This window comes from Excalfactoria chinensis, chromosome 23 (assembly GCF_039878825.1).
Source record: "Excalfactoria chinensis isolate bCotChi1 chromosome 23, bCotChi1.hap2, whole genome shotgun sequence".
NCBI classification, from domain to species: Eukaryota; Metazoa; Chordata; class Aves; order Galliformes; family Phasianidae; genus Excalfactoria; species Excalfactoria chinensis.
In genome coordinates, this window is record NC_092847.1 from 1,328,636 (window position 1) to 1,347,469 (window position 18,834).

At 58.5% G+C, this 18,834-nt stretch overlaps 1 protein-coding gene across 1 annotated transcript in view; it reads right to left on the minus strand.

Moving 5' to 3' along the window:
• PLEKHA6 (pleckstrin homology domain containing A6) overlaps nucleotides 1-15,668 on the minus strand; it is a 38,024-nt gene extending 22,356 nt beyond the window's left edge. The window contains exon 1 of the mRNA XM_072356008.1: nucleotides 15,509-15,668. The gene's annotated coding sequence lies outside the window, so the exon portion shown is untranslated. The remainder of the gene's footprint in view (nucleotides 1-15,508) is intronic.
• Nucleotides 15,669-18,834: the final 3,166 nt, after the last annotated feature.

Genomic DNA, 18,834 nt, shown 5'->3' on the forward strand with positions numbered 1-18,834 from the left:
TGAGCAGCCCCAGGAGGGAGAGTGCCATGAGCACCTGTCTCCTCTGCCACCCCACCCTGGTGACAAACCACACACGTCAGCTGCCACAGCAGCGACCAAGCACCGCACCTCACCATCCATCACTGATGTCAGCCTGCACCCATGGCTTCCTGGGCACCCTGTGGGGTGGGCCACCAAGCCCACCAGCACTGCAGCCAGGCTGGGCTTTCTGGGCTGCAAACACACCCTGGTAATAAACTCATGGGAGATGCACAAGGAGGGAAAGTCACAAAGCCTGAGCTGGATCCTGCACACAGCGCTGGGGCTGGCAGCTGCTGGGCAAAGTCCTCGGAAGGGAGGGAACACAGCAGCAGCCTGTGCACCCACATCCCACAGGGTGACTCTGCATCACTGAGCACAACGTAACGTCACCACCTTACAGCTGGGTGGTGGTGACAGTGAGAGGGATATCTGTGGGACCCTATGGGGCTGGGGTCCTTAATGGGGCCGGGGTCCCAGCCCTGATAGATGGGAGATAGGATGACAAAGCCCACTCTGTGCTCAGCACTGTGGGGCGGGATGGAGCCCAGGAACCTCAGGGGATTTCCAGAGAACAAAGCAGCTGCTGGCAGCCAGCATTGCCTGCAGTAGAGGGGGGGCCCGATGCTTCCCTCCTGCTCCAGCCAAGGAGAGGAGTCCGGGGGAAGCAGAGAGTTTATGTTTGATCTCCCTGGTAACTCCAGCTCCATCACAGCTCTGGCACTGGCTGGGGGAGAAGGAATCCCTCAAAGGGACAGCCTGGCTGAAACGTGATGTAGAGCTTGAGGCAGCTCCTATCCACAGGCTGACATTTGGGGAATGTCACATCTGTGTGACAGCAGTGACCGGAGGATGGGGGCAGAGCAGACCCCAGCTCCGTGCCCCACTTCAGCCACGGACAAATGCGCCCACATCCCACTGTGCCCATGCAGAACTGTGCAGACCCTGAGATGTACATGGCACAGAGTGGGCGAGCAGACACGAGATATGAAGAGCACATCCCAGCTCAGGATACAGCCATCAGCCTCCCCCCACACACCACAGCCCCCACCCACCTGGAACCGTTCTGGATCTGCAGACCATCCCCCCCCCAGCACTGGGGTCACGGTGGGGATGTGAGCTCGGGGTCCAGCGCGGTGCTGTGGGCAAAGCCTCCAAACCAGGTGCTGCACGGATACGGCCACAGAACTGCACACCAACCCCAGGTCTGGAGGATATAAAGCTCTCCCTAAGCTCTTTACCAAACCACCTCCAGCAGCAGAAATACCTGTCTGAAGCAATCGTGGGTGCGAGGCAGAAAGCAAACCAAGAGCCGAGCTGTCCTCGGGCAGCTCAGGTCAGGGCTGGGGGATTAGGGCAGCAGTGTGTGGGGAAATCCTTTCGGGCCAAATCCTCAACACCTGCTTAAGCCACCGGCACACGATAATCGCGACAGCATCCCTCCGGCAACGGGCACCACCGCTGTGACACCTCGGCGGCCCTATTCTCCTCACCCCGTGGTCCCCGGCGGCAGACAATGGCCCCACGTGTGTCACCGCATCGCACGGCACTCACCGCTGTCACCGCTCGTCCCCTCCGTCCGCCCGGCAGGCGGCTGCGTTCTGCTGCCGGATGATTTCCTGCAGAGCCCTCAGGACCGCGGTCAGTATCAATCATTAACAGCCACCGCAGCCCGGCTGCCTTAACCCCCTCGGCACCGCACCGCAGCGGTAGGATTCCTTCCTCCTGTCCCAAAGCCCCCTTGCATGTCACCACGGTGCTGCTCATCCATCCACCCTCTCCCAATGCAAAGGGGATCCCGAAGGGCTCCGCACCCCCGGGGGATTTGTGGCTGTCCCCACAGCACTGAGCAGCTGCACCTGGTGGGGGTTGCCAAGCCCTCATTATGAACACCCCATGCTGCTCCATGTAGCCGCACAGTGCAAACCCCGAGGGCCTCATCCTGCCTTTGTGCTGTAGGGCTGGACCGTCAGCCTTCTGCAGCCTGATGAGCAGTGGGGAATAGCAGAGAGGGGGTAACCTCGGTGTGCAGCACACAGCTAGCACCATCCTTGTGTCTCTGGGAGGGGTGCATGATCCCTCTAACAAACATCACCACCTGCAGCCAGGCATGCTGTCAGTGGAGGGTTAATCCCTTCAGCAGGGACATCTCCCAGCTCCCCAGGCACAGACCCCCCCCAGTGCTGTAGGGACTGGACACATCCCCTCCCCTTCCCACTGCTGTTAGCCAACCCGTGGGGCAGCTGATGATTAACCTTGGGCTGCAGCTGCCACCAGCTCCCACCATCCCATGCCAGAGCACATCAGTGCCTGAAGCCACAGAGGGGACAAGAAAAAGCTCAGCCACCAAAGGAGACCCCGAGGGTGAGGAAAGCTGCAGCATCACCAACCCCAGCCCCATGCTTCCCCTTGTCCTGCCAATAATGCTCAGCCCATGCTCCCCTTCTCCAGCATGGCCCCATTGCTGCAGCCATGGGGTGGAGGTACTCACTGCCTGATGCAGATTGGGATTTCAGACACCGCCATGCAGTGGATTTTGCCTTCTCCAGCAGCTCAGCCCTGGCTGCGGCCCCGGGGGTGTCCGGGCTGTGAGTGCTCATAAATAGCTTTGGACAAACATCTGCACGGCACCACCCCGCACAGGCTGGAAAGCAGAGAGCTGCTGTAGGGATGGTTTTAATCAACATAGAAGACCATCGAACAGCCAAAGAAAAAACAACCCACACAGACAGGAGTGAGCTGTAAATAAGCACAGATGCGGCGGCCGATAAGATCTGCCTGCGGCAGAGCTCAGCCCCTTTGCATATAGGTGCAGCCTTTGGATTTCCCATTCCTGGGGCAGCAGCTCAGGATGCTGGGGAGCACAACACAGCACCTCGTATTGCTTCTATCCCCAGTGCCAAACCCTCAGCCCCACTGCCACCACCACAGCACAGCGTGGGCTCGGAGCATCCAGCTGGTTGTGAGTTGGAGAGCGGCTGCTTCTCACACGGATTTGGGTTTGGGGGAGACTTTGGGTTCACTTGTCCCAAGTTCATGGGCTGCTGCCAGCCCTCCAAGTGACTCACTGGTTGCTCTGTGCCCAGACCTCCCGCAGTCAAGCCCCGACGCATTCGGCACATTCCTGGCATTGCCTGCTGTGCCGTGCCAGCACGGTGCGCAGCCCCACACCTGTTACAGTGGTGAGGAGGGGTGGGAACAAGCAATTAGCTTGGATCTCTGCAAAGAGGCTCGTGTGTTGCAGTTCACAGTCCCTGCCATCCCGAGGGCTTTTCTCACGCAGCATCGTGCTTTCTGTACCAGTGCATGGGTGTGATGGTGGCAGTGGGAAAACTTGATGTTTTTAGATCTGATCCTGTGCCTTCAGTGGCTCGGAACAGCTTGCAACCACGCTGTGATGCAAGAGCACATACATCTTGGTTGTGTAAGTGAGTGGTGCCAGGTAGCTCCCAAGGACAGCGAGGGCAGCAGTTCCAAACCATGAGGGGTGAATGGGGCTCTCAGTCCCTGCAAGCACCCACAGCCCTGCAAGCATAGCATGGGTGTGCAATTGAGGAGCAGCCAAAAAGGCTCCCCATCATCCAGGAGTGGCACCTCCAATGTGACAGCAACAAGCTGCATGCCCTGACCCAGTCTCCAGCAGCTCCCAGCACAGCACTGCCTGTGCATGCGTCCACGCCGCAGACTCCATGTACAAACAGAGCAGGAACCAAAGGTTCCCCACAGCCGGAGCTTTGTTTGTAAGCAAACAAATTTCAGACCAAACCAAACACACAGAGCCCAGGCTGAGGGATGGGCTGGGCAGGCTGAGCTCACTGCCATAATGGCTGTCCTCAGCAGCGCACGGAGGCAGTGCCATCATTGGGCAGGTGGGGGATGTCAGCACCACTGGGCTCAGAGGGGCTGCACATCCAGAGCAGGGCTTGAGGCAGACACAGATCAGTGTTTGAGAGCACTCAGAGCAAATCCCAGAGGCCCACAAACCAAGCACAGAGGGGCTCTGCTCCCCAGCACAGACATCAGACCCCCAGGATGGGGCAAGGACCTGGTGCTAAAGGGGTTGCCTCGCCGTCCTCCATCCATTCTCAGAGCAGCTCCTGGCACAGCTCTGACCGGTTCCTATGGGTGCTGCAGCAATGCAACCAGGGACGGCCCCGCTGTGGTGCAGCCTGCAGGAGATAGGGCTGGGCTCACTGCACGCCCAGCCATCAGCCTCCTCCATAAGCCATTAAAGTGCCTGGGGTTCAGCCTGGCTGTTGTTACCAGGACCGGCTCAGCAGTGATGGGACAGCCGTGCCCTGGGTTTATGGCTGCCTCCAGCCCATCACGCCTCGTGTTGCAGGGCTGAACTGGGGCAGGAGGACACAGCTCTGTGGTGAATCACTGAGGCCATGTCCTCAGCAGCGCACTCAGTGAGGTCCCAGGGACAGCTGCAGTGGGGAAAGCAAGGAATTTGCAAGGAGAAAAGCAAGAAATTCGCTGTGAGAAAAGCAAAGAGAGCTGCAATGCTTTGCACCCCCACGGAGCAGAGCTTTTCAGGTCAGTGCAAACCCGGAGCTGTGTCTCTCTGCCACCAAAAGGCCCTTTGCTGTCACCACCTCCGCACGGCCACGTTGTGCAGCGCAGCCTCAGCTCTGCAGAACGAGATCTTCCCCTGAATGAAGTTTAGTCACCGTGGGATGTTTCCAATTGGAAATCAGGACAGTTCAGGCTGAAAACAAGCCAGCTTTCCACTTCCCAGAAATCCCATTTGCAAGCAAGCCTGTTGCCAGTTCCCCTTTCTCCCCCAGTATCCAGTAAATAAATCCAGCTCCAAGCGAGGCGGGGAGATGCAGCACTTCAGGCTCTGTCTGCAGCCCAGCCCTGACTCCATCCTCATCCTGCAGAGGTTGCAGTGTTGCTCCCAGCTCCGGGCAGGGGGTGACAGCCTGATGGGAGCTCAGTGCCCACAGCTATGCCTGGGGAGGGATGCAAGGTGGGGTGGGAGCCGCCAAGCTGGTGCTGGAGCCTGGATGAGTCCCTTTGCCACTGCACCTGCCTTCAGCATCCCCTGGAGGAGGCTCCCAGCAGCAGGGGCTGGGGAATTGCATCAGGCTTCCTCTTTGTCCCAGTTGAGGTGAGCAAAGCTGGTTATTGCCCTCTATAAAGAACTGGTTTGCTCCAGGAAGGCGGCACTGGGAAGAGCCAGAGGCTGGTGCTGAGTTTCTGGAGGGCAGAGACGGGCAGGTCCACGTGGGTGCTTGCCTTCAGCAGGTGCTGGGGCTGCTCAGCAGCTCTGGATGGGTTTGTGTCAGAGCTGGATCCTCTGCTGCTCCATGGGCAGGTACAGAAGAGCACAATCATCCATCCAGTGCCATAGCTTTGCTCACTCACAGCTGCCCACTCAGAACTGTAGGACCATGCATGAAGATCGCAGATCTCAGCCCACATTTGACTGAAATTTCTGGACCAGGATGTTAGGAAGTCCTTAGGATTGCACCTGGTGGCGTGATCACCAACCTTAACTCCTCAGGAGACCACTGAATGGAAGGAAGCCAGCCATACCTTGGACTCACAGGCCTATTCTCCCTCCCTGGGTGCTATTCCTGCTCAGCAGGATGGTGCAGGCGCCATGCAGGGACAGCAGAGGTGACATCCAGCTCTGCACATCCATCCAGAATCTCAGCTGCACCGCATGCATGGGTGCTTCCTGCCTTATCTCAGCAGTGCAGGAGATAAGAGATGTGGGAATGGCTTGGTTACTGACTCAGACACACAAGATGCCACCACTGCCCTGACAACAGATTTGCTGCTACACTAAATTGCTTGGTGACCACAGACATGGAAAAGCAGCGTGGGTTCCAGTGCAGAGCATCATGTCCCCATCCATGCAGGGAAGGGATGCAGGGGAACTGTGGGAACTGCAGTGGGGATGTGCCTGGTGCCAGAAGCATGCAGCCATGTCCTGCTTCCAGCTGCAGAGGTGGCTTGAAGCAGCATCCCAAGCAACTTGCTGCACTAGTCCCCAGTCAGCAGGGTTAGGGCTCTCCCTGGGTTCAAAGCCAGCCAATGGCACAGAGCATGGGCACAGCTTGCAGGACCCCAGCCCGCATCCTGCTGCAAGCCCAGCTGTGTGCTTGGCCCTCTGGGCTGACCCTGCCCCACTCCTAGCCCTGCCTGCACTCAGGTGCCACTGAGCTCCCTGTGGGGTATTTAACCTCAGGGTGCACAAGGGCACTGTGCTGCACTCGTGGGCACAGAGCCTCAGCTGTTCACTGTGTTTGCCAGCAAACGGGGACAGGCATTCCTGCAAATCCTCACCCTTTCTCTGTCCCTATCCCTGCACACCCTCACCCCATCCATGTCCACCATTGCAAGCACCAAACCCCTCAGAGCTGAACGAGCAGCTCTGCAGCCAACATCCAGCAAAGCCCAGCCTGCTGCTTCCCCTCCACTAACCCAAACCTCCAAGACCCCTCCCCTCCACCCCCAGCTCCACCAACCACCCAGACCCAGGCTCAGCCTGACCTGCTTGCTGGGAGCTGCCGTGGGCTGCAGGGAAGGGGGAAGCAGCCGCCGAGAGCCGCCACGTCCAAGTGAGCGCTGCCGGGGGCTGATAAGCAAGGTCTGAAATCTGAGACTGCAGGTTGGCTCTCTGCTATATAAACAGGCTCTCGCACACACGCACACCCCCAGCTTGCACGCCACTCCCGCCTGCTCACAGCCACGCCAGCACTCTGCCGGGCACAGCCATGCCATTGAGACCCCCATCAGCAGCGCTGGCCTTAAGCACGCTGGTTTGGACTCCAAGCACAGCCTGGGGGGAACAAATGCCCACCTGCAGCACACCATACCCCAGCACCAGGCTGTGGTGGGCACTGGCTGAGTGCCACATGAGTGCTAAGAGCAGCAGCATGGGAACCTCACACTGTCAGCTGGAGGGGGTTCAGCCAAGCAGATGCCCGTGCTCACGAGCACATTTGCATCCCTCACCCAGCAGTGATGGGCAGTGACACTGTATGTGCAACCCGTGATGAGGTCATGACCACTATGGTGCCAAATGGTTCACCCCTGGGTCGGTACCTGTTGCCATCCCCACAGCAGAGCCCCTCTGCTTGCCATCTCCTAACAACCAGAGCGTGCCAGTGCCACCGTGGGGCTCCTCAGTGCCAATGCCACTGTAGGATTTCCTTGTGCCACCGTGGCTGTGCTTCTTGCAGTGGGAGGAAACATTTGAGAAGACAAAACCCTGCCCTGTTTTTCCCAATTCTCCAGGCTCACCTGCAGCCCAGAACCGGGGCAGCCACATACCATTGGCGGGGCTGGGCTGCACGCTCGACTGCTTGCTTCATCCTGCAGCTGCAGGAGCTGTGCCCCCTGCTCAGGAAACACAGGGCTGGGGCATTGCCCTTGGGAAATGGGAGCCCCAGGTCTGCTGATCCTTGGCACAGAGAGGCTCTTTGAGGGTACATCAGTGAGGACCCTTCAGCACGTGTCATCCCTGTGCTGGAGAGCAGAGAGCACGAGCACAGCTCAGGGTTTTCCTGCTCTCCTCAAGCTTCTAGGGCTGGATCCACCTGAAGATCTTCTGTCCCAGGTGAAACGAGCCCCAGCGCAGCTCTGAGCCAACTCCCTGCCCTTCTTGCACAAGCAGCCGTGGGCGCTGCTGTGGCACAAACAATCACAGCTTGTTGACAAGGCCCAGCATCTGCCTCCTCCTCTCCCATCTCTCCACCTGATTGCAAGGAGACCTGCCAAGCCCTGTTCCGTGCACAGCTCCCTGCACCCTCTGCTGTCCCTCCCAGGGCAGGGCCACTCACTGCCTGTCCCCTCGGCTCCAGTTGTTCCCAAGGCAGTGCTGGCAGCATGCAGAGCACCATGACCAATCCATCCCAGTGGGTCCACCCTGCACAGCACCCTGACCCCTGATGCTTCTTCAGAAGAGCAAATTTGCCTTTGGAGCAATGAGAGGCTTCAGGCAGGGATTCCCTCCCTATGGCCACCACCCCTCAGGACTTTGAGCTGTCTGAAAGGCTTTTTTTCCTTCTATTTTTCACTTGCTTACAGAGAAGAAGAGATGGGGTCGAACCTGACCCACCATCCCCATAACCTTAATCCCCTTTGGGGGTGGGAGCACAGCTGGAGGGGCTGCTCCATACTTCAGCCTTGGGGGGATTCCTCCCCAGTCCTCAACCACAGAGGGTGCACCCCCCATGTCTGTGCATCCCCACAGCCCACCCAGTACCAGCACAAGGAGCATTGGTCCCCCCATCAGCCCCAGCCTGAACCCAAGGTCCTCCTTATCTCCAGCACCAGCATGTCTGCTGATAAGCCCGGCGCATGAGGGATAAGATAAGGCTCTGAGCAGCCTCTTTGCTATCAGCAGCCCTTCCTCCAGTCTGCAGCACCGAGTGGCTGCTGTCCCACTGCACTGTCCCCCCCAAGGCTATGGGATCTATGCAAGGTCTCAGCATCCACACCCCAAATGCTGCACCAGTGCTGGAGCTGATCCCGGCCCCTTTCCAGGCTCAGGTCCTGACCCAAGATCCCAAAAAAGCAGGACCAATTCCCACACCCTATAGCATGCATTGTCCCACAGGACCCCCGCTGACCCCTCACCACGAGGGCCCCTTGGCCACCCCATAGGAAACGCTCACAGCCCCCCACAGTGCGATGCAACCTCTCACACTGATGAGCTTTAAAAGATTCATTACGTTCCCACTCCAACAGCTGCTCATTGTTTCTAAATTAGAGAAGCTATTTGATTCTGGGACAAGGAGGAGAAAGAACCAAATAATACAAGGCACACTGAAACAAACAGTTTGCTTCAGAAGATGTGGAGCAGGTCCCCCCAACGGGGAATGGCAGTGGTGGAGGGGGATGGGGGAAGGCAAGCAGCGTGCATTGGGTTTGCAATGAAAGCAGGAATTGCTAATCATTGCTGCTCAGCTGAGCTGAAAGGAGATGCTGCCTGGGAAAACAAACCCAAAGGGTGAGAGCAGGGCATGCAGGCTTCACCTGACCCCATCTTGGCTGCTTCTCCTTGATGCTACAATCCCATCCGGGGTCCCCGGGTATGAGCATCCCTCATGGGGTGACATGGGGCAGCCCCACTGCATGCCTTTATCTCCAGCAGAACCAGCCTGGCCTTGAAAATAGGAGGATTGGGGGAGAAATAACACCAAAACAACCCCCCTCAATGCCTGCCTATGAGCATCATGCCAAGCTATAAATACCAGCACCGGATGCGGGAGCTCCGCTATCCCTGGCACTGAACAGCACTCGGATTTAGGAAGGGACTGAAGGGAACAGCCCTGCAGCATGAGAGGAAGGGAGAAGGCACAGTGCTTGGCCAGGGCCAGGCTGAGCCTCAGGGACAATGGACGCTGTCCCCTTGGCCACAGTGATATTGCAGGATGGATCCTGAGCTGATGACCATTGGCACCCGAGGGGGTTTGAGGATGGAGTAGGGATGGGATGCCACAATCAGGAGTGGAGCAGCTGTGCCAGCAGGGGCAAGAGACGGCGAGTCAGAGGAAAACCCCACAGGGCCTGGTAGGCAGCAGAGCCGGTGCCAGGAGGGAATGAAAAGCATTGCAGGTCAGTGCCAGGGCTGTGCGCCAGCACTGTGCTAACACTATGGGAACACACAGACAGACCCCAGCCCCCTCCAGTGCCCCCATTGCTGCTGGCTGGGAGAGGGGGATGGGCACAGAGGAAAGCCCATCCCAGCCTAGATCTCCCTGTCCCAGCTTTGGGGTGAGGGGCACCCACCTGTAGGGACCCTGTGGATGAGGCTGGGGCTCAGGACAAAGCCCAGTGGGGGTAAACCCTAATTGCAGCCCTGCCACAGAATTGCTACCTCATTACAGAGCAATTACAGAATAATTATCCTATGGTAACACCCAAACCCTGATCAGGAAATGGAACTGCTGGATGCCAGGATTCTGCACACGTGTGCATGAGCTGCCCCCCCCCAGGAAACCTCAGGGCAACAGAGAGAGGACTCCTGGATCCCCAGTGAGGGTATATGCCTCAGTTTCCCCACTTGAGCAGCAGCACAGCAGCTGTTCCCTCTCTCTGCATCCATACCGTCCTCAGAGATCTCAGCTTTTGCACGAGAGCTTTGTTTGCATCACCTCCCCATCTCAACAGCATGCTGAAATCTCATGTGCATCCCCAGGAGCCCCCAAAACCTCATCCCAGGGCTTCAAACCAGGGACAGACACATGGAGGTCTGAGCTGCCCTCAGCCACCCCAAACCCTCCATCAGTGGGGACGGCCCCTAACAGCAGGTGAACTTTAACCGCATAAATCACATTCCTGCTGGCTCCCCTCCGGCACAGCCCTTATCTCCAGTGGGCTCACACAGATCTGTCTGCAACCCATAGGAGGTCATGGTCCAATCTTGTGCCCAAGGACACCAGGAGACGGGACAGAGTGAAGTTGTCCTGGGCAGGAGTTGGACCCGCTGGCCCCATTCCTGCTTGCCCACCCTAATGGATGCACCAGCACCCACTCCTCCTGCAATGATGACAGCAGGGACAAGGTCACCCCAAGAGCAGCTCACAGCTGGCAGGGAGGAGATGAGGGACAGGGCATGAAGCAGCAGTGCTGATGGCTGCTGAAGGGCCCTACATCTTGTGGCACATAGGGAGAGACGAGGAGCTCTGCGCTCCCCTCCAGGAGGCTCATCACTGTGATTGCAGCTGAGAGTTGGAGCCCAGGGGCTGCAGAGTTCGCACGTAGCTCTTGAATCCCTCATCTCCCTGACAGGCAGGGAGAGCAGCCGGCAGGCAGCAACGGAGCTGCAGGCGGCCCCTGCAAAAGGTCACTGCGTTTGCACATTCACAAAACATGCGTTTAAGAACAAAAAGGAATCAAGGAGGAGGAAAAGAAATCCCATCGCACGCACTGAGGATGCGTCGCAAAGGAGCGGTGCAGGGTTCGGAGCTCTGCTCCAACACTGTCAGCCTGACTGCCCGGCACTTCTGCAATTAAAGCAATCAGCCACACATGAAACTCGCAGATTTCCATCTCTCTATTTGTTTCCCAGGCCCTGAGGGTTTCCATCTCCTTTTCAAATTCTCCGGAAGAATAAAAAGCTTGAAAATTAGTTTCGGCGCATCGAGCAGATGGCTCCGGGGAATCACCGTGCCCCAAACAGCAGCAGGGACAGAGCTGAGCCCTACTGAGGCTGTGGGACCAAGGGGGGGTTGGAGAACAGCACAGACAGCCATGTCCCCCCACGCTGCAGCCAAATGTATGCCCCCCCCCAGCCCTGCAGAATCAATGCTTCCAAGGGTCCTCTAAGAGGACGGGTGTTGTCTCCCTGCCCAACCCCATCCGGCACCCAAGGGATGCTCAAACCTTAACCTTTAAATTAGCAGTGGATTTAAATGAAGGGAATCCCTGCACAACACAGGGGTTGACCTCCTGTGTGCTCAAAGAGAAGCAGGGATTGCAGTGCTTGTGGAGAGGTCGGGATGAGCTTCCGGAACACAGCAGGGTGAGCAGCCATGCAGAGCAGCAGCCAGGCTCATACCCACCGACACCACCTGCACCAGGTGAGCACTTTGCATCAGCTCATTGGAAGCCACAATTAGCCCTCACCTGCATGATCACAGCTCAGCACTCACCACACAGAGTTCCCCCAAAGGCCTTCAGATGCCCAGCCTGGAGCACAGGTGCAACACAGCTTTGGGATGCTGTGCACCAGCATGGCTGTGTATGGGGCGCAGTGCCATGGGTGCACACACCCCATCCTCACCAGGCGCCGAGCACTACCCCCTGGGGGCACAGAACCCAGGAAGGTGCTGAGCAGCACAGCATTGCCCAAATGGTGCCCCGGGAATGGGGAGCATGGGGCTGGGTGAGAACAGGTCAAGCTGGATGGGGAGCTCAGTGCTCCCAGTGCTGCCAGACTGGTCCTGGCTGTTCCTCCAGCTGTCAGCCTGGATGGTGACAGATCCAAGCACAGCACATTTCTCCCAGCTCGCCCCCAGCATGAGACCCCAATGCTGAGCACAGCAGCAGCACCTTCACCTATTCCAGACACGGCGTGGAGGTGGCCCTTACCTGTGGTGTGAGGCTCCAGGCCCCGATGGTGCTGAGCTGTCGGAGCTGCTGCTGCTTACGTAAGGGAGGCGAGGAGGAGAGCTCTGCTGTGAGTCCCCGGCAACTGCAGGCAGCAGGAGAGGAACAGCAGCCTCTGCTGCTCGGCGGGAGATGGGTGCCAGAGCTGTGCACAACACGAGTACGTGGGGTGCAGGGGATGCTCTGCTCTGCCACTGCACCCAGCTCCGATCCCGTGCCCCTTACCAAGGGGACAGTGCAAGGATGGGGGCAGCCTGAGCCCTGCTGAGAACAAAGGGCTGCACAGTGAAAGCTCCGGCTGTTTAATTACCGGCACAGGGGCTGAGGGCAGCACAGCTGCACCCGAGCTGCTCTGCTGCAGCGAGGGGAACCCTTAACAGAGGGGCATCGCACGGCTTCACGGGGAGCCGGTGCTATGGGGGGTGGAAGGAAACCCTGAGCTGCCCTGCTATGCTGGGATGGAGCAATGGGGGCAGATGGGGAGCAGCACTGTACGTGTTCGGGGGGAGATGAGCCGGCGGGAGGCTGAATAGGGATCGTAACACGGAGCGGGGATCGCAGAATCGCCATAGACTCATAGAATATCCCGAGCTGGAAGGGACCCATAAGGATCACCGAAGCAGGGAGCGCGGACACGGAGCAGCTTGTTTAAAACAGGGCGTTTGTCTGTCGACGGGACGCCAGGCGCACACAAAGCCGTCTCATTATCCCCTAATTAGTGCTTTGCCAGCTTCTGCAATTAACACCCATGCAAGAGGCTGCTGTTTGAGTAAACAGAGGGTTACGAGCACGCTGGAGTCGCTGGGGGCTCCAAACAGGACGCAGCCCACCCAGCCCCAAAGCAGAGCGATGTCACCCCCAGGGTGGTGGCACTGGCCGGCTCATGTCCCCGCAGCGCACACAGGGGACGGGAGAGGCTTCCCCCGGGTCTCGGAGCTCCAGGGGGTGAGGGAGCAGCGCAGCTCTGCTGCAGCATCACAGCACGGTCCTTATGCAAAGGATGTCTCCTTCAGAAACATCAAAGAGAAGCCACCAGCCGGGGCTGACACGGCCTTTCTCCGGCTGACCCAGAAACGTGGATCAAGCGCTGTCTCATCCCTTAATTGAGAAGTTGGTGACTTTGAATCTTTATTAAAGAGCTTTGGTAAATTCACAGATTAAGGCCACCACCGGCCTCTGCCATCACCCAAACTGACTCCCTGCCACCTCACCCGGCAGCTGCTCACACTACTTTGCATGGAGTGGAAACGGAACCAAGAGCAAAAACTGCACCAAAAATCCAGGAAGAAAACAAACAAACAAACCCAAACCACCACTAAAAAGCCAACAACAGCCTTCCTGCACAACCTGAGCCTCAGCACAGCCAACCCGACAGCAGCACATTTCAGCATCCAGCTGCCCCCAATACACAGATCTGAGGTTGGAGGGGGGGGGGCACAGAACACCCCCACGTACCATTGGGATGGGGCAGCACTGCAGAGCTGGGTGTCCCCCCCCTGCAGCTGGAGGAAAATGAGGCTAAAGAGGAGACGCCGCATTCCTCACTGCACTCTTTTCTGCCTGCTGCGGATTATCGTGTTTCAAGCTATGGAAAACAGAAGGGGGGATGCTACTACAAATGCCTGAGAGAGAAGAGAGAGGGAGGAGGGCAGGCGGAGGAGCAGTGCTTTCCCCTCCAGTGAGCAACGACAGGCAGGAGAAATCCCAGCCCTGCTGATTCCTAAGGGCACAGATGGAGATGTAAAGAACCCTGAGCCCCAGCCCGGCTGCAAAGGGTTAAGCCGAGCTCGGCAGCCTGACGGGGGATTAAGCCCAGTGCTGCCCATCTGGGTGTTGTTTGCAGCATTCAGGCAATGCCAGGCCTGGCTGCAGAGCAGCAGAGCATGGGGTTCAGCCAGCAGGCAGTAGCGTGCAACGGGTGCACATGCACATCCGCACATGCACATGGACACACACATGTACATCCACACATGCATGCACACAGAAGCATTGCAGATGGGGTGATGCTGATGCATCTTCCTGCAGTAGGGAACAGCCAGGGGGTGCAGCAGGCACAGCAGCTTCCTCCTGCAGTGCCAGGCATGCAGCTCGCCCTTCCATCCATGCCCGCTTGTCCCTCCTCTCCCTCAGTCCTGCAAGCCTTGCTGCTGCTCCTGCTGGTTTCTATGGGAACTCAGCAGGAAAACACGGCTCCCAGTGAGGCAGACGCTGGTCTGGCTGCCCAAAGCCTTGCAGAGAGCTGTGCTTGCATGCTATACCAGAACCTTGCACCAGTTTTTTCCCCTGGCAGCATAAAGGGGTCAAGAGGTGCGGATCAGAGCAGGCCAGGAGCGATTCCTCCTGGAGAGCAGAGTGCCCAGGTTCTGCACTATGATGCACAGCGGGCTGCAAACCTTCAGCGTGTAGAAATGGGAGAAACCAACTGATGCTGCTAATTCTCAGCTGCAGAGCAGCATGCACTGCTTACCAACAGCCTCGTCTGCCTGGAGGAACATCGTCCCCAGCAAATGCCACCCTGGTCCCCTTGCTGCATGGCCCCCAGTGGAGCTGCCCACTGTACACCCTAGGGATGGCCACGTGCCACCCTCCCCACGGCCATGGGGTGATCAGTCTGAGCCCTTCCACACGGCTTTTACAGGCTCGTGGTTAATTTAGCACGCACCATCATATGACGGAGCAGAGCGTGTGCCTTCAGATATAGCAGCAGCGTCACAAAGCTGCCATTGACTGCTCAGGGACCATCTCCAGCTCAGTCAGACACCTCAATGCTCCGGCAGGGGGTGAGAAAACACAGCACCTCGCTGCTGACACACAGCCCCGCGGGAGGAAGGGGGGGGGGGGGGGGCTCAGCTCTGCTAACAAGTGGGCAGTGAGATGGAGCCCAGGGAAGTGCCAGACAGCATCCCGGGCTGCATTGCTTGCAGCCCATCCTGATAAAGACATAAGATCAAGCCCAAAGCATGCATATCTGGGGGAACCCAACAACCTGAGCCACCTCAGCCATGAGCATGGGGGGGGTTAGGGATACAGAGGGTCCCTCCCCCTCCCCTCCCAAAGCACAGATCTCTCCTACAGCCGTGCAGCTGGAGAAACAGGGGGGAGGACTCGGCACACAAACACACCTTGGGGACAGCTGGGGGGGCTCCCACGTCTGACCGACGTCACTGCAGGAAGGGGTTCCCCAGGGACAGCCTGAAGCTGCCACCCCCTGCAGCAGCACGGGGCACACTCAGGGCACCCCAGGGGTGCTGGGCCCCCCCGTTGGGGCACAGGTACCCCAAGAAAAGACTCCCCCCGCCGGCTCTATAGCGCACGTCCCGATCTGGGGATGCTCCGCCGCTTCACGATCCCCCCGCAAACCCGAGGAGGAAGAGGATGAAGAGGAAGGGGGGGGTCAGCCCTGAGGGGCACTCACCGTGCAGGGCGGGCAGCGGTCGGGCTCCCCCCCAGCTGCTCAGGGGCTCAGCATCCTCCCGGGACAGCCCCAGCCCGAGCCGGAGCCGCAGCCCGAGCCCGAGCCGGAGCGGGAGCCGGAGCGGGAGCTGGGCATGCTCGGGGACCGTGAGCGGCACGTGATGCCGGGCTGGCACCGAGCGGTGGGGGGGGGGGGGGGGGACCGAGCAGCCACCCCCGCCCCGCTACACTGTGCCCCCCCCCCCCTCCCCGGCGCCGCTCAGAGGAGCCCGGAGCTCTTTGCGTCATTGCGGGAAGGGGGGACGGCGCTGTGTGCCCCCCATAACTCTGCATCCCCGGGGGGGGGCGGACGAATCGTTCTGCCGCTCTGCAGCACGGAAAGGGGGAAGCGAGGGGGGGGTGCAGCTCTTCTGCATCCCATGACTGGGGGACAGACGTGAGCCCTAACCCTGCATCCCAGCACTGGAAGCTAACCAGGAACATTCATCCCCTGCATCCCATATACTGAGTGTGGGGCACATCTATTACCCCATGGGAGCATGGGAGGGGGTCAGGAAGTACCTCCAGGCTCTACAACCCAGGGAGAGCAGCCAGAAGGGAGATGGTGCCCAGAGGTCGGGCAGCAGGACAGTTTGCCAAGCACAGATTGGAGCACAGAGATCCTTCCCCAGCCCTGCTCAGCACCCACCCCCCAATTCCTGAGCTGCAGAACTGCAAACTCCAGCCCTACGGTGATGGCACCGTGCCCCAATCTATGGCACTGCCCTACTTCTGCCTATCACAGCCACCAGGCACCATGGCTGGGATCCTGCCTATACACCCCTTGGACACCCCACTGCACAGGGACCCTCCATGTTTAACACATATGTGCTGGCATGGAGAGGAATGGGTATCTCCAGGAGGGAAAACACCACGGCTGCCCTTGATCCTATAATCACTCCCTTAGCTGCAAGGTATTAGGGGCTGCAGGAGGATGGCTTTCACTGAAGGCTTTGCAGCCTGCATTTCCTCCTCCTTCCCCTCCCTCCCTCACTGTGCTGCGCTGTGAGCAGTGGGGGCTCTTAAGGGGACCCCCCCAACTTCACCAGCAGGAAGGGTGCAGCAACTCCATCCAGGCTGAGGGCCAGTTGTTTCCTACCCCCCTACAAAGGGACAAGAGCCATACATTGATCCCAATCACGTCTCAGCCCCAAGGCACAGACACAGCATTTTCTTCTACTGGCACCAACTGGGCAGTGAGCCGGAGGCAGGAGTAGGGTGGAAAAGGGCCCTTTGTAGCTGCACTCAGCAGGGGCTGGATGCTGCCACCTCATCCCACAGGCTGGTGAAGATGGGATGGCATCCAGCATTGCTCCTCAGCAAGGAGCCCCATCCCTGCAGCCAATGGCTCACGTGCAGCGATGTGCACAGCATGCACATGCATGGGGAAACCAACGCATTCAGCACACAACAACAGTGGTGGGATCCCTGGTGTGGAGAGGCATTGCAGGCACTCAAACCATTGCAGCTCTCACCCAGCCAGCCCCGCTCCCAGCAGTGTTATGCTGCTCCACATAAGGTTGGGCTGACTCAAGGACACCCATCTTTGCTCAGCAGATCAACCCCAATAATCACAGTGATTCACTGCAGCCCTTCACTCGCCTCAGGATCTTTGCTCCCCGAGGATTCAGCGTGGGCTGAGCACACGGCAAAGCCTCTGTGTGAGGCAGATAAGGCTCAGAGATCCCATCTGTGATGCCCTTACCTCACCTAGAGCTCTGCATGAGGCTCCAGGAAGCGAGACATCCTCAGTGCATACAAACAGCACTGTTGCCCATATCCTAATGGAGCTATAATCCCATTGCTTTCGTCCCTAGTGAGTGTTCCAGCCTGGAACTGAGCTCCTCATGCAGGGTCAGGATGGCTCCAGAGACCCCTTCACGAGGGCAGTGATAGTGCCAGATGTGGGCCAGGGGGATGAGGGCTGCTCACACACCATAGGGATCCCCAGAGCTGTTTGCATCTGCAATGGGAAGTTGGTGCAGGAGCTGCCTGCAGTGTGGGGCGGGCACAGAGCAGGTCCTGCTGCCTCTGTTGGGTGTCCTCAGTGGCTTTTGTGGTGAGGGGAGCACAAAGGGAGCTGTGCAGGGAGGAAACCTTCATGTGCAGGAATGCAGGAGTGCAGGTACTGCCCGTGTCCTCAGCAGGGTCAAGGAAAGCAAAGGCTTGCACCAGCCTGAGCTCTGCTGTCATTTGGCTGCTGGTACCCACAGCACTGTCACAACTGCATCTGCAGCAACACGGATGACCCACAGGAGCCCCCTGCCCACTTTGCATCTCACACTTTGTCACTCAGCATGAACTCCAGCCCCATCCACCAGCAAGTGGTGGTGGTCAAAAGCCTCCCAGACTATGTGCCCTGGCATTGCACTGCATGAGAAGGCATTTTTGGGGGGGGGAACAAAGTAAGACCAGAGACAACAGCACCCCAAAGGATGGGGGCAAACCCCATAACAGTGCCCTGGGAAGAAGCAGGCACAGGGTGCAGCATCGGTTGAGGCTGTAAACTGAACCAGAGCAGCAGACAGAGCTGCTCCCCCCAGCCCTCATCACTTACTTGATAAAATAGAAGCCCCCGTGCAGAGTGGTGTCCACCTCCCAGCCTCGGGGCAGACCTGGAAGCACACAGCAGAAGTGGGGATCATCCATCTTTGTTCTTGCCTTTGGGCATTGTACCAGAGGGGCAAACTTGGTCCCCTCCCCATCACCTTGGTCCCCTCCCCATCGCCCCAGCCAAACTGCTTTAGCTACAATCCCACCCCACAGGTCACAAAGGTTGGTGTATTCCCCAAAGGATGCAGCATCTCTTCTTCATCCATCATTCAAAGCCCCTCAAACCTTTGAGCTGCAAAGCAGCTTCTCAGCATCTCCAATGCATTTCTGGAGTGTTTCATCACACACCTCCACTCATCCCAAAGGAGCACATTTGGGGATCAGGGCTCATTCCTTACCAGCACAGGAGAAGTGCCCACTCTGGATGGAGTAACCTGTACCGGGGTGCACCCAGCTTGTGGATTTGGTCTCGTCGCTGTGAAAGACAAGGAGGAGGCAGTGAGTGCTGAGGACATCCCTGCACCCTCTTTGATGATAGGGATAACTCTGGCAGCCAAAGGAAAGGAAAGGAGCAGATTTGGGGGGGTAAAAAGCAGCATCTATCAGGAAGTGCCTGGGACAAAGCCCCTAGGAGGGAGAAACAGGGAGCAAGGAGAGCGGATCACATGCAATAGGAAAGCAGGCAGGGAGGACACTTGCTTCTGCCCCAGACTGAGCCCCCATCCCCTGCAACCC